Raw genomic sequence first — 13,635 nt, 5'->3', positions numbered from 1 at the left:
TGCTCTTTGGACACTGAACTCAGAGGATCGGTCCTAGATCTGACTTGAAAACCTCCTCCCTAAAAACGAGCTGTCACAGGACCTTCCTGGTGCTATGCAAACTTCCAAGAAGGGTGAGCAACCACTACTCAGCTATGACACCTATGATGATCCACAACAACTTAGCAAGCTAGCCCTGCGAGTGCAGTAGCTAGCGGCATGTGGTAACCAACTTAATTCAACTTAAAGCCTCAGAACAAGAGGGAACTCATGCCTAGTCCTGGAAACCTACCCAGCCTTTCCGGGCTTGGAGAGGTCATGGGTCCTAGAGCAAAAGCTTACACTACTCTTGACTAAGTCAGAATAGTTCCCAAGTACCTTCTAATACGCATTCCCTCAGAAAAGCGTATGTCTCCTTATCAAAGGAGCATCTCTTTAAAAGAGATGGAGACCAATTCAGAAAAGCACAAGTGGCCAGTACAGAACAACTGACCATGCGGTGCCCAGACCCAACAGACACAACTCCTGCACCAAAAACCCGGGGACAATCAAAGAGGAGGGGATAGAGAAGTTGTAGGAGCCAGAAGACCAAGAGGTTCTGTGAGGTTGTGTCTTCTAGAAACGACAGGGAAGCATCACCCATGAAACTTCAACAATATGGCTGCCTCAGCAAGACCTGAACAAGGACAGTGCCAACAGACAAGACATACTAATGTGGAAAGGGAAATTTCACAGGAAATTTCTAGACAAAGAAAGATAAGCAACTAAAGAATGCAGGGAGAGGGAGAAACAAATTCCCAAGGGTTGAGCCCACCTAATTGGTTATCCAATACCAATAAAACCATATACCTACAAGTAACAGTAAATAGACTGAGCAGGTTGTATTTATATATTTATGCATGTATGTATGTAAAACAATTAGAAAAAAAAATAGACCGTGAATTTGAGAGGGAACACAGGAGTAATAAGACATGGGAAAGGTTGGAAGGAAGAAGGGAAAATGGGAAATTATATAATTATATTTTAATTTCAAAACACAACTTAGAAAGAAAGAGAAAAAAGGAAGAGAGGGAGAGAATGAGGGAGGGAGAGAGGGAAGGAGGGAGAGAGAGATAGCATACAATTTGGACAAGGAGAGAAGAGAGAGAGAGAAAACAATTTGGAATAGGAGAGAGAAAAATGTTTTCACATGTGTAGAAAATTACGAACCAGACATAGTGTTGGATGGATGCCTACTGTCCCGGAATTCAGGAGACAGAGGCTGTGATGGGCTTCAGAACAAGGATCTATCTAAGAGACAAACACATAAGAAAAATGGTCCTAATAATATGCAAATCCATAAACATAACTAATAATGGGTTTAATAAAATTATAGACTATAAGATCAATGTACAAAAGGCATTGCTAGCCGTCAGCAACACACAATTGAAAACTGAAAAATTAAAAGTATGTAGGAGGCCAGTGAGGTCATGCAGCAGGTGAGGTGCCTGCCGTCACTCCTGATGGTTTTGATCCCTGAAGCCCATGATAAGAGAGAACAAACGTCTACAAGCTGTCTTCTGACCTCCATATGTGCATTTGTACATACACACACACACACACACACATTCACCATAAATAAATTTAAATATGTTTGCAAACTATATTTTGTTTAGCATCAAAGGATTAAATTCTTGGAGCCAAAACTAATAAGATCCATGCAATATTTTACACTGAAAACTACAAAATATTACTGAGAATCAATTAACACCTAAATAAATTAAGAGGTGTACTATGTTCATGAATCAGAATATATGTTCATTGTTGAAACGTCATCTCTCCCCTAAATTAGCCTAAAATTTCCAAGCAGTCCTCATCAAAATTCCAGCAGACACGGGTGTGAATGCAGCTTGAAATAGTAAGAATAAATTACTTGATTACTAAATCTTAAAAAATAAATACAAAGAAAAGAAGCATCTCAAGACACTTCCTTTTCAGTGGGAGCTCTTGCTGGTGCAGAGCTTACTGTGTAGACCAGGCTGCCCTAAAACTCACTTTGTAGACTAGGCTGGCCTTATGCTTGTGGCAATCCTCCTGCCTCTGCCTCTCTGCCTCTCTGCCTCTCTGCCTCGTAAGTGCTGGGATTACTGGTTTTACAGTTTGAGTGGAAATGCACAGGACCTAGGAGAGTCACAGCTATTTGAAAAACAACCAAATCAGAGGGACTCTTCACACTGCCAGTCTCTCATGTGTCTGTAAGCAAGATCAAGATGGGGTGGCTTTGATGTACAAATAGAAAGATGGGTGGAGGCTGGAAATCATGGTGTATGCCTTTAATCCCAATACTCCAGAGGCAGAGGCAGGTGAGTCTCTAAATCCAAGGCCAGCCTGGTCTATAGAGTGAGTTCCAGGACAGCCAGGGCTACACAGAGAAACCCTGTCTCAAAGAAGCAAACAAACAAACTGAACCCAGGGCTCCCTACGCAGGTGCTCTACTAACTGAGTGACATCTTCAGAAGCCTCTTTTCTTGCTTTTATTTGGCTTTGCTTTTGACAGATTCCTGTCCTGTAACCCTGTCTGGTTGGCTTACGAGGAAATCAGTCTGTAGACCATGGTAGACTAGAACTTGTGGCAATCCTCCTGCCTCTGCCTCTTGAGTACTCGGATTATAGGCACGTACTCTCATACCTGGCAAATATAGTCTTCTTGATAAATAGTAGTTCTGGGACCGTTGGATGCACATGTTATTAAAAATGTCCCTTGGTCTTTATTTTTATGCCCTACATATAAATTAATTTGAGAGGCAGATCTGTCATGATGGAAAGTAACCGGAAAGGTGATGGCTTAGAGCAGAGGGGAGGAGATATGTAAGCCGCAGCTAACGAGTCTGAGGTTTCCTTCAGAGTTGATGAAAACCATTGATTGTTTTATATACATTATATGAATTTGTTTGGTGGGATGGGAATTAAATATCGATAAAGCTGTAAAAAAAAGAAATGAACACAAACTGAATCATACACCTAAGATCTAGCACAAAACCTATAAAATTCTAAAGGAGAGATACAAGGAATCACTGTGTGATGGGCACACATGTAATCCCAGCACCAGGGAGAAAAATTCGAGGATATCTCAGTATACATGGAAAGACCCAGGCTAGTGAGGGCTACATAGTATTGCCCTGTTTGAGGAAGAAACAGAAGAGAGGAAGGAAGAGAAAGCTCTTTGCTATCTTGGATTAGACCAATGGTTCTCCCTCAACCTACAGGTCAAGACACCCCCCCCATGGGGGTCACATATTGGATATTTACATTATGATTCATAACTGCAGCGAAATTACATTTATGAAGTAGCAACAAAATAATTTTATGGTTGGGAGGGGTGTCACCACAACATGAGGCTCTCAGCATTAGGAAGGCTGAGGACCATTGGACTAGGTAAAGAATTTTAGTTTTGTTTGTTTGCTCGCTTGCTTGCAACAAGGTCTCACCAATGTAGTCAGGCTGGCATTCGTACCCACGTTATTCCTGCCTGGATTCTAGAGCACTAGAATAGAGATGTGTCCCACCAAGCATGGCAGGAGGATCAGGAGTTCAAGGCCATCTTTCAGCTACTTAGGAAGTTTAAGGCTAACATGGCCTTTGACATGATGCTGTTTCAAAACCAACCAACCAACAGACGAAAGGGTTGGTAAATATTCTTTTGCTTGTTTTGAGAGAGAGTCTCCTGTTCCACCTCACTGTTAAGACTGTAGTCTACCATGATTGAATCACTTTCCTGAGCATGGCACAAAATGGAGGACTCTCTTTTTTTAGCGAGGCTTCTTCTTCTTCACCTGATCGGGAGAGCCCGACCCCCAATCTTCTATCTGAGGAATGCCCCCAGAATCTTTTTTTTTTTTTTTTTTTTTTTTTTTTTTGGTTTTTCGAGACAGGGTTTCTGTGTATAGCCCTGGCTGTCCTGGACCTCACTTTGTAGCCCAGGCTGGCCTCGAACTCAGAACCGCCTGCCTCTGCCTTCCAAGTGCTGGAATTAAAGGCGTGCGCCACCACGCCCCGGCTGCCCCCAGAATCCTTAAGCCTTAATCAATGAAACTTCACGAGAAGAACCCCTTCCCAGTCTCTGTATAGCCCTTGATTCACCCGAATAAAGTATATACGCACACAAGCTGTCTCACTGAACCTCATCTAAGAGAGATATTTCTTTGAACCTTGTCTAAGAGAGCTGTAACAATAGAAACCCCACACACCTACCACCACCCCACCCCATCCCGCCACCCCCAACTCCCCCACCTCCACTCTCCCACTTCCAACTCCCCTCATCCCCCACCCTCTCAAAGCCCCACCTCCCTACCACTCCGCATTTACTATCGGACCAGGATCCCGCGGACCGGTCTGGACTTTGCTTCATCCTTTCCTGCCTGGACACAGCAGTGCCTGCATACCCCAAAGGAAGAAGGGGAAATGGAACCACAGTCTCCCTTTGTATCTCGGGCTGCTCTGGAACTCCAGAATCCTCCGTCTCATCCTCCCCAGAGCTCAGGACTTGTATCACCACTTCGAATCACCTTTTCTCGTGAGCATCCTCTCTTCTTTTGTTAGTAACTGTCAAGGATGCAGTGGACTTTCTATAAATATTCTGACTGTCTCCACTTGCCACGAGTTAAGTGGCCCGGGGGGTCAGTCTGACCTGCGGGAACAGACATGCGAGCAGATATCTTTGCCCAAAGAACACCGTGTTCTTTGGGCCTGTTACCAAACCATCTAGATCAGTTTCTCCGCCTATTTCAAACTTCCTCCCATTTTCTTGAATTGCAGCAGAATTTGGACTCTAATTTTGCCAAAGGAGTTAGGGAATATTGGAGAGGGTTGTAGCCTCGAAGAAAATATTTCTAAACATACGGAGCCTCTGTTCACACATCGCTATCGTTTCTGCCTTATTTTCTCGTTTACTTATTTTAAGCAAGCGCTTGAAGTTTAAAGAGTCCTCATGAAGCCCGTTCAAGGTCACTTACTCCTCTAGCAGCAGTGGAGATGGTCACGCTGTTTCCAAGGAGCAGAAGAGCTGCGGCTGGCACTGCCATCCCTACCAAGCCCAGTCTGGCAGGCTAGAGTACGTGGCTTGACGTTAGCAGTTGGAAGTGACAGCTGAATTTTGGAAAGTTCCATGACAGTTCTGGTGGCATTTTCACATCTCACCCCTAGAAAGAACACCTGAGTGCTGTAAGCACCCAAGAGTCTACTTCAGAGACACTGCCCCTGTGTGCCCCCAGCACGCTTGAACTCCCGACACTGTCAATCAAGTGCATGGCGAGTTCAGAATGGGGCTGATTGCATGGGGGCCTTGATCCACAGAAGGAATTCATAAAGCGGGGCCTCCCACTCCATCATACAAGCTGGCGTTGGCAAGGAGGTTATGCTCCTGGATAAGGCCATGTGTACTGAGTCTGATCAGAAGCATAGCTCCTGGGAGTAGGTTATTCCCAAGAGCCCTTCACGTTCTGAAGCCCTCCACTAGATTCCTGAGCCAAGGCAGCATAGTTGTGGTGGAAAGCACACACTTTGACATCGGAGAAACCTGGGCTCTTGGACTGCTTCTGCGCCTACTAACTGATAACAGGGAAATTCTGTTTGTATGATTTTGTGAGCTTTGCTATGGCTGTTTGATGTTTATGACATGGTCTCACATAGCTCAGACTAATCTTGAACTTGCTATTTACTCTGAGCTGATCCTGCTGAGATTAGAGGCAGGCACTGCCACACCTGACCTTAACAGTCACTCATTTGTTCATTTTAGGCAGACATCGCTGTAGCTCACTATGACTGAACTTCTGACTCTTTTGCTTCTACCTCTTGCCGTCTGGATTACAGGTATCACTGTTAAGCAACTTACTGAGGTTGGAGATGGCCCAGCCATTAAAAGCTCCTGCTGCCCTTGCAGAGGACCCGACTTCAGTTTCCAGCACCCATGTCCACACTGGGTGGTACAAAGCCACCTGTGACTCCAACTTCAGGATACCTGACAACCTCTGCTGGCCTCCAAGGGCACCTGCACTCACACGTGTACCACACACCACAGAAACACACACACACTTTTCTTTTTCTACAAAAGGAATTGCATTAGATTGGAGAGATAGCTGGGCTGGGTCGGTGGTTAAAAGCACTTATTGCTCTTGAAGAGAATCTAGCTTTAATTTCCAGCACCTACATGGCAGCTCATATCTAATTGTATCTCCAGTCCAAGGGGATCTGAAGTCCTCTTCTAACTTCTCAGGAATCAGGCATACACATGCTGCACAGACATTCATGCAGGCACAACACTCATACACATAAGTAACAAATGCATCTTACATTTTTTTTTAAATGGCTTGTTTTTTTAAAAATGAATACAGTGGGAGTGTAGCTCAATGGTAGAGTACCTATCTAGTATGTGCAAAGTCCTAGGTTCAGCCCCAGCATTACACATGAAAAAAGTGTATCAATTCTGGGACAGATGGCTCAGTGGGTAAAAGAGCTTGCTGCACAGGCCTGAAAACCTGAGTTCCATCCTTGGAACCCATAGTGGAAGGAGATAACCCTAAAAGTTATTTTTGGACTCCCACATGTGCACCATAGTAAGGAAACATGGTAAATACAGATATAGGACTATTGCTTAACTGGATAAACTGTGAGTTCTTGTGTGTGTGTGTGTGTGTGTGTGTGTGTGTGGTGAGATGTGTGGTGTGGGGGGGGGTGTTGGAGTGTGTGTATGTGTGGTGTATATGTGTGGTATATATGTGTGGTGTGTGTATGGTGTGTATGTGTGGTATGTGTGTGTATATGTGTGGTGTGTGTTGTGGTGTGTATGTATGGTATGTATGGTGTATATATGTGGTATGTATGTGATGTGTGGTGTGTGTGTGTGTGTGTGTGTGTGTGTGTATGTGTGAAGTACATTCTACTATATAGCAGTATAGTAAATACAGAGACCACATCATTAATTTAATTTATGTATGGTACATAATCACATATGCTATCATGCACTGGCATACACCAGCACAGCTCAGAGCAGATGAGCGACACATTGTACTACAGCATTGCCACAGCTGGGTCACCATTTGGTGATGGCATTTTCCGGGTCTAATCTCAGGGGGCTATCACTGCATATGCAGTCCATCCCACTGCAGAATGAAATGCTACTACGTGGGACACGCCTACTTCCATTCTGCTTAGGTGGGACACTCGAGGATGTGAGCCTGGCTCTTGAGTTCTTTCTCCCTTTTTGTCTTTATTCTCCTGAATGTGTGCTTTGGGGTATGTTGTTGTTGTTGTTGTTGTTGTTGTTGTTGTTGTTGTCATCGTCAACTTCGTTTGTGAGGTTTTTTTGTGGAATTTGCTGGGGGGAGGAATTTATTTATTTATCTTTGAGACAATGTTTCACTATGTTTCCTTCATGGGCCTAGAAGTTTCTATGTAGACCAGTGTGGCCTCAAATTCACAGAGATCCACCTGCTTCCTGAACATTGAGAATAAACAGGTGTGCTACCACCCCTGACCTTGGCCTCTTTTTTTTCTTTTAAGATTTATTTTTATTTTTAATTATGTAGACACTTGTGTGTCTATGTATAGGTATTAACCTCTGAGACTCAAGCAGGGGCTCACTACTTCAAGGCCTGCCTGGATTACAGAGTAAGGGCAAGGCGAGCCTGGGCAATCCAGAGGGATCTTGTTTCAAGGTACAAAATGAAGAAATGGGCTGAGGATATAGCCCAACAGCACAGCCTTTGCCTGGTATTGCAGAAGCCCTGGGTTCAGGCTCTTGTACTGCAAAGGGAGTGTGAGGAGAAAGGAAGATTGAAAAATTCATTTGTTAATGAAATGTTTAGTAGTTGTGAGTGTAAATTGCAAAAGGCCTCTGAGAGCCGGCTTCCTTCCAAATTCCTTCGAAAACCCGAGTACCCCAGGGCTTGTTCCTCCGGAAATCAGAACACCTTGGGAGGCTAAGGGTGTGGTGCCCAGTGTACTCAGTGCCCTGGGTTCAACCCACAGCACCAGGAAACAAGTCAACAAACAAGCAAAGACTGGTGGTGTGGTTTATGTCTATAATCGCAGAGCTTGGGAGGGGCAGACAAGAGGCTCAGGAGTTCCAGGTTAGCCTGAGCTATGTGGTGAGTTTGAGACAGGCACAGGCTACAGAAGGCTCTGCCTGAAACACAAACATACTGGCACTTTGAATTTGCCGGTGAAATGTTCTTGCTGTAGTAAGCAAAGCACTGGGCCTTCTCTACCAGCTCTGCAGTGATTGGTCTTTTGGGGACCATCAGAATGGAAACGCTGACTGATTTTTTTTTCTCCAGTGATGGAAATTGAACCTAGGGTCTCACACAGGCTAAGTAAGCACTCTGTGACTGAACTGTGTTCCCAGCTCTGATTTTTTTTTCTTTTCTTTTCTTTTTAAATAAAACTTGTCAAGTCACTGAGATGGCTCCAGGTCAAACAAAGCACCTGTCACACAAACCTGATGACTTGAATTGTGTCCCTGAAACCCAGGCTGGAAGGAGAAGCTAGTCCCAAACGTTGTCCTCTGACCTCCACATAAGCTCCATGGTGCGTGTGTACACACACACACACACACACACACACACACACACAGAGGTCATTGTTAAAAATAATCAAAAGCAGCCGGGTGGTGGTGGCACATGCCTTTAATCCCAGCACTTGGGAGGCAGAGGCAGGTGGATTTCTGAGTTCGAGGCCAGCCCGGTCTACAAAGTGAAGTCCAGGACAGGCAGGGCTACACAGAGAAACCCTGTCTCGAAAAAACAAAACAACAACAAACAAAAAAAATCAAAAGCTGTTGGATAGCCATGGTGACTCATACCTGTAATTCCAGTGCTTGGCTGAAACAGGAGGATTGCTACGAGTTTGAGGCCAGCCTGGACTACAAGTGAAATTCTGTTTTTTGTTTTGTTTTGTTTTGTTTTGTTTTTTAAAAAAGCTGATTGTTTATACAACTTCAAATGTATCCACTAAGGATTTGTGATGTTTATTTTTTTTCTAATTCTGGTTTGACCATGTATTTGAGTATTTGACCATGATGGGTTACACTGATAGGTGTCCTGTTGTTCTTTTATGTTAAAATGTTACACACATACATTTACATTACATAAAATCTTGTCTATTACTAGCAATTGCCAGAATGATTGTTGGAACAACTTCTATCAACAAACTTCTAGTTTGTAATAAGTTAAGAAATTCAAGCCGGGTGGTGGTGGCACATGCCTTTAATCCCAGCACTTGGGAGGCAGAGGCAGGCGGATCTCTGAGTTAGAGGCCATCAGCCTGGTCTACAGAGTGAGTTCCAGGACAGCCAGGGCCACACAGAAAAACCCTGTCTCAAAAACAAACAAACAAACAAAAACCAAAAAACCAAAACCAAAGAAACAAACAAGAAATTCATCCTGGTGTTAACAGACAAAACATCTTCAACTCATTTTGGACTTTGGGTTTCAGAGGAAGGTGTCAAATTAAATAAAGGACTTCAAGTAAAATGTGGATTAAACACAGATGGAGATGGTTCCTTGGCACCAACAACCTTTTCTCCACGACTTCTGAGTTGTCAGGACTGTTGAAACACATTTACCAATATCTCAGAGCCAAGCATACTGTTGAGTGGGGCCTAAACAAATACTTTCTTTATCCTTCATCATCTCTAGTTGTTGAAGTAGAGAAACTCTTCATAGGCCCATTTCCCAACGACCTTCATGACTGACTTCCTAGTACTTAAGAGTGTATGTTAGAATTTATTCCCGTCACCTATACTTAATATGATAATCTCCAGATTCATCTATTTTTTTTTCTTTGCAGTTGAATATAATTCCTTGGTATTTGTATGGCACATTTTCATCTTTCTTTCATCTGTTGATGGGCATCTTAGGCCCGTTCATTTCCTTGCTATTGTAAATAGTGCAGCAATAAACATGGACTTTAGGCTGTAAAGTCCTTTGACTGTATGTCCTGGTATAGCCAAGTCGCATGGAAGTTCTATTTTTAACTTTGAGAAACTTCCCTATTGAGTTCCATAATGGCTGTGCTAGTTGGCACTTCTTTCTCCATATCTTTACCAGCATTTGTTGTTAGTGTTTTATAAACTTTTGTTTATTGTTTTTCTACTGTACTGAGGATTGAACACCGGCTTCATGTTTACTAGGCACGTGCTAGCTACAACCCAAGCCCCCATCTCCTTCACAAGAGACTTCAATGGTCCCTTTCTGAGTGTGCTAGCAGGTTGCTGTAGAGACCCTGGTGGCTACAGTTCCTCCCCCAAACAACTAGAAAGCACAGTTGACACCAGGAAGGATAGGCTGTGACGTAAAATACACTGAAATACTCGCTGCTTAAGAAAGATAGCTGACTCGAGGAGGCAGCAACTGTCTTTTAATAGCGCTACTGTTTTGGTAAGCATGATGCTGCATGTTTAAAAAAAAAAAGAAAAGAAAAAGAAAAATCATTGGAATTTTCCACTTTTCAAGGACATGTTTTTGTTAAAATGATATATACTTCTCTACATATCTATATTCATATAGATAATCAGTGTTATTACTATTGTTAATTAATTCATTAATCTAGAGAAGGGGCCTCATGTAGTTCAGGCTCTCAAGCCCAGGTTAGCCTTGGACTTTATTTATTTATTTATTTATTTATTTATTTATTCATAGTGTGTGGTATGTATATGCACTGGCACATATGTGCATGTGTGCAACAGTTAAGAACAGAAACCGACATTGAGCAGCCCGTGTTCTTATCCTTGTCATTGTTGTCTTCCTCTTCCTCCTCTTCTTGAGACAGGGTCTCTCATTGAATCCTGTAGTTTGCCTTTTTGGCTGGACTGGCTAACCAGAGAGCCCGAGATCTGCCCCACCCCCATTGCTGGGGCTGGATGTATGTGGCTGTGTCCAGCTTTTTCATGGGTACTGGGGAATCATAATTAAGGTCCCCATGCTTGTGAAGGGAGCACTTTACCCACTGAAACATCGCCCCATGGCCTTGAACTCCTTTTTCATCTTCCTGCCTACGCTTCCTAGTTGCTGGGGTCATTCGAATGATGCACCCTGTCTTGCTGAGATTCAGTTTTGGTGTTGTTTTATAAAAATAAAGAGGAGAGAGGGAATACGTTTGGTGGATGTGCAGTCAGGCATAGGGGATCGGGGTGCCTCTGCAGGGCCCATGCTGAGGCATCCCTTCCCCCTGAGGGACCAGCCACGTGATGGTATAGTATAGAATAGAGTTTAATCAGGGCATCGGGAGGGGAGTTGAGACAGGGGGGGGGGGGAGAGAGAGAGAGAGAGAGTAGAGGAGTAGAGGCGGGCCATGGGCAGATGGAGAAAGAAGGGGTAGGGGAATGGGAGGGCAGAAGCAAGAGGACAGAACAGGAGCAAGAAAGCAAGAGAGAGAGGAGGGGGCAGTAGCCCCTTTTATAGTGAGTCAGACACACGTGGCTGTTGCCAGGTAACTGGGAGGTGGAGCCTGGACTAAATGCAAACACTTGGGACACCGTTGGAGAGCTAGTTAACAAAGTCTCAGGCAGAGGATTCCACCAGATAGAAGACAGAAAAAAAATTAAGAGTCTGACCAAAGGGATATCTCAGTGGGTAAAAGCTCCTGTGTGTGTGTGTGTGTGTGTGTGTGTGTGTGTGTGTGCGCGCGCGTCACACACAAATAAAGAAGAGTTTTTTGTTTTTTTAAAAGAAGATTCAAGAGTCAATGGCCACAAAAGTTACACACAGGGCTTAGGCAGGAAGAACCAGAGACACATAGAAGGGGCCGCCGAGAAAGTAGGAGAAAAAACATATATATATAAGAATTCCTCAATAAAAGGGAAATTCACATCAAGGTACAATGGCTCACACCTACATTCCCAGAACTTGGGAGGCCAAGGCTGGAAGACCACAAATTCAGAGACAGCCTGGTCCACACCCTGAGACTCTTGCATAGCATAAGTGAAAGGCCAGCGCCACAGACAAATGCAGGAATCAGCGAAACAGAACAGAAGGCCAACAAGTAAGAAAAAAGTTTGGATTTAGCAGTAAGTGTGTCGCCCAGGGTCTAGAGGAGAGTGGTTTAGCTGAGTGGAAAGGTGGGACTGATCTCTGGAGGAATCAGAAACGGAGGCAGTCAGCCGGTACAGGGCACTGACAGCTCCCCCGTGCCCCGCCAGTGCTCCTGATCAATTCTAAGGCAGTTGTGATTGCCTGGGTCTGGCTGGGGGCTGAAGCTTTGCATTTCTATGAAGCCTCCCAGTGGGGGGGCCTACTTGAACCAGCACAAAGTACTTAAGACTGACAAATTCAACCTTGAAAGGTCAAGGGCTTGGATGTTTTTAAAGCTTCCCAAAGACTCACCTGTGGAAATGTTAGATTGTTAGTCATATCAGAAAAACAACCAGAAGAGACTATAAAGGCCATTGCTGTCCCTTGTGCACAGTTCTCTCAGCAAATGTCTTGTTCATGAAAATCTCCATTTGGGTCCCTCAACTCCATTTCCTTATAGGACAGAGGAGGACCATACCTTTTTTTCATTCTGCCTCCATCTTCACAGGCTAAGATCTCAGGCAGGTGCTACCATGTCTGGCTTTTTACTTTTAATTTTATTATTATTATTTGGCAGTGCTAGAGGTCAAACCTAAGTCCTTGTGCATATAAACCAAGTAAATTTATGCCCACACTAGTATTATTATTATTTTCATTTTAACTCTATTATATCTAAGAATATGTTCTCCAGATCACATCTGTCAAAACTTACTGAGATTCGTTTTATGGCTTAGAACTCAATCAGTTCTTATAAATGTTCCATGAGTGCTTCAAAATACCATTGCATTTCTGGGTTTCTTCCTTCCTTCCTTCCTTCCTTCCTTCCTATTAGATCAGAGGTACTGGCCAGACTGACAGATTTGAATAATCTGTCAATTACTAGGAAAAAGCTGGACTTGGGTGGCACACACCAGTAATCCCAGGCCTTGGCTGAGACAGGAGAAGTATTTCTGTTAGTTTGTTTTGTTTTGTTTTTTTCCGAGACAGGGTTTCTCTGTGTAGCCCTGGCTGTCCTGGAACTCACTCCGTAGGCCAGGCTGGCCTCGAACTCAGAAATCTGCCTGTCTCTGCCTCCCGAGTGCTGGGATTAAAGACGTGTGCCACCACCACCCGGCCCTGGAAAGCCTTTATTCCATTTTTCCAGATGTCCTTTCAACATGTGGAGATCTATGGTGAGCAGAATCTAGTTTAGGCTTTGTAGGCCCAGTCCTTGTCCTGGCAGCCTCAGAGAACACCCGGCCATTACCCCCCACCCTCCCTGAAATCTGGCATCTCCTCGAAATTCATATCGCTTGCTGCTGTACAATCTGCTTGGCATATCCGCTTTCCCTACAGTGTTTTTATAATTTACTTCTTAGATTTTAGCCATGTGAGCGAAGATTATTTTTATAACAGCTTTGTTGATGCATAATTATTAACATATCAATCATAAAGCCCACTCTTTCAAAGTATATAATTCAGTGAAAGCTTGCCTTTATCCTGGCATCCTCTAGGTTGCACATACGAACCACCTGAAGATCATTAAAAACTGTCTTTTACTGATCCTACCCACCTCCCAAAGGCTTTGACTTCATTGAGGAGGGGCATGGAACAGGCATGAGATATATTTTTT

At 43.9% G+C, this 13,635-nt stretch overlaps 1 long non-coding RNA gene across 2 annotated transcripts in view; it reads right to left on the bottom strand.

Moving 5' to 3' along the window:
* Positions 1-5,018, bottom strand: part of Gm35041 — a 49,556-nt gene extending 44,538 nt beyond the window's left edge. Inside the window, exon 1 of one of the 2 annotated variants that reach the window (XR_381701.1) lies at positions 4,971-5,018. This is a non-coding gene — a long non-coding RNA (predicted gene, 35041). Of the gene's footprint in view, positions 1-4,523; positions 4,575-4,970 lie in introns of those variants that run through there. The other variant, XR_381703.1, reaches the window with a different exon arrangement.
* Positions 5,019-13,635: the final 8,617 nt, after the last annotated feature.

The sequence above is a fragment of the Mus musculus genome, chromosome 12, assembly GCF_000001635.26.
Source record: "Mus musculus strain C57BL/6J chromosome 12, GRCm38.p6 C57BL/6J".
Taxonomy (NCBI): domain Eukaryota; kingdom Metazoa; phylum Chordata; class Mammalia; order Rodentia; family Muridae; genus Mus; species Mus musculus.
Note: the sequence above shows the minus strand (reverse complement) of the source record. Positions and strands in the feature narration are given on the sequence as shown.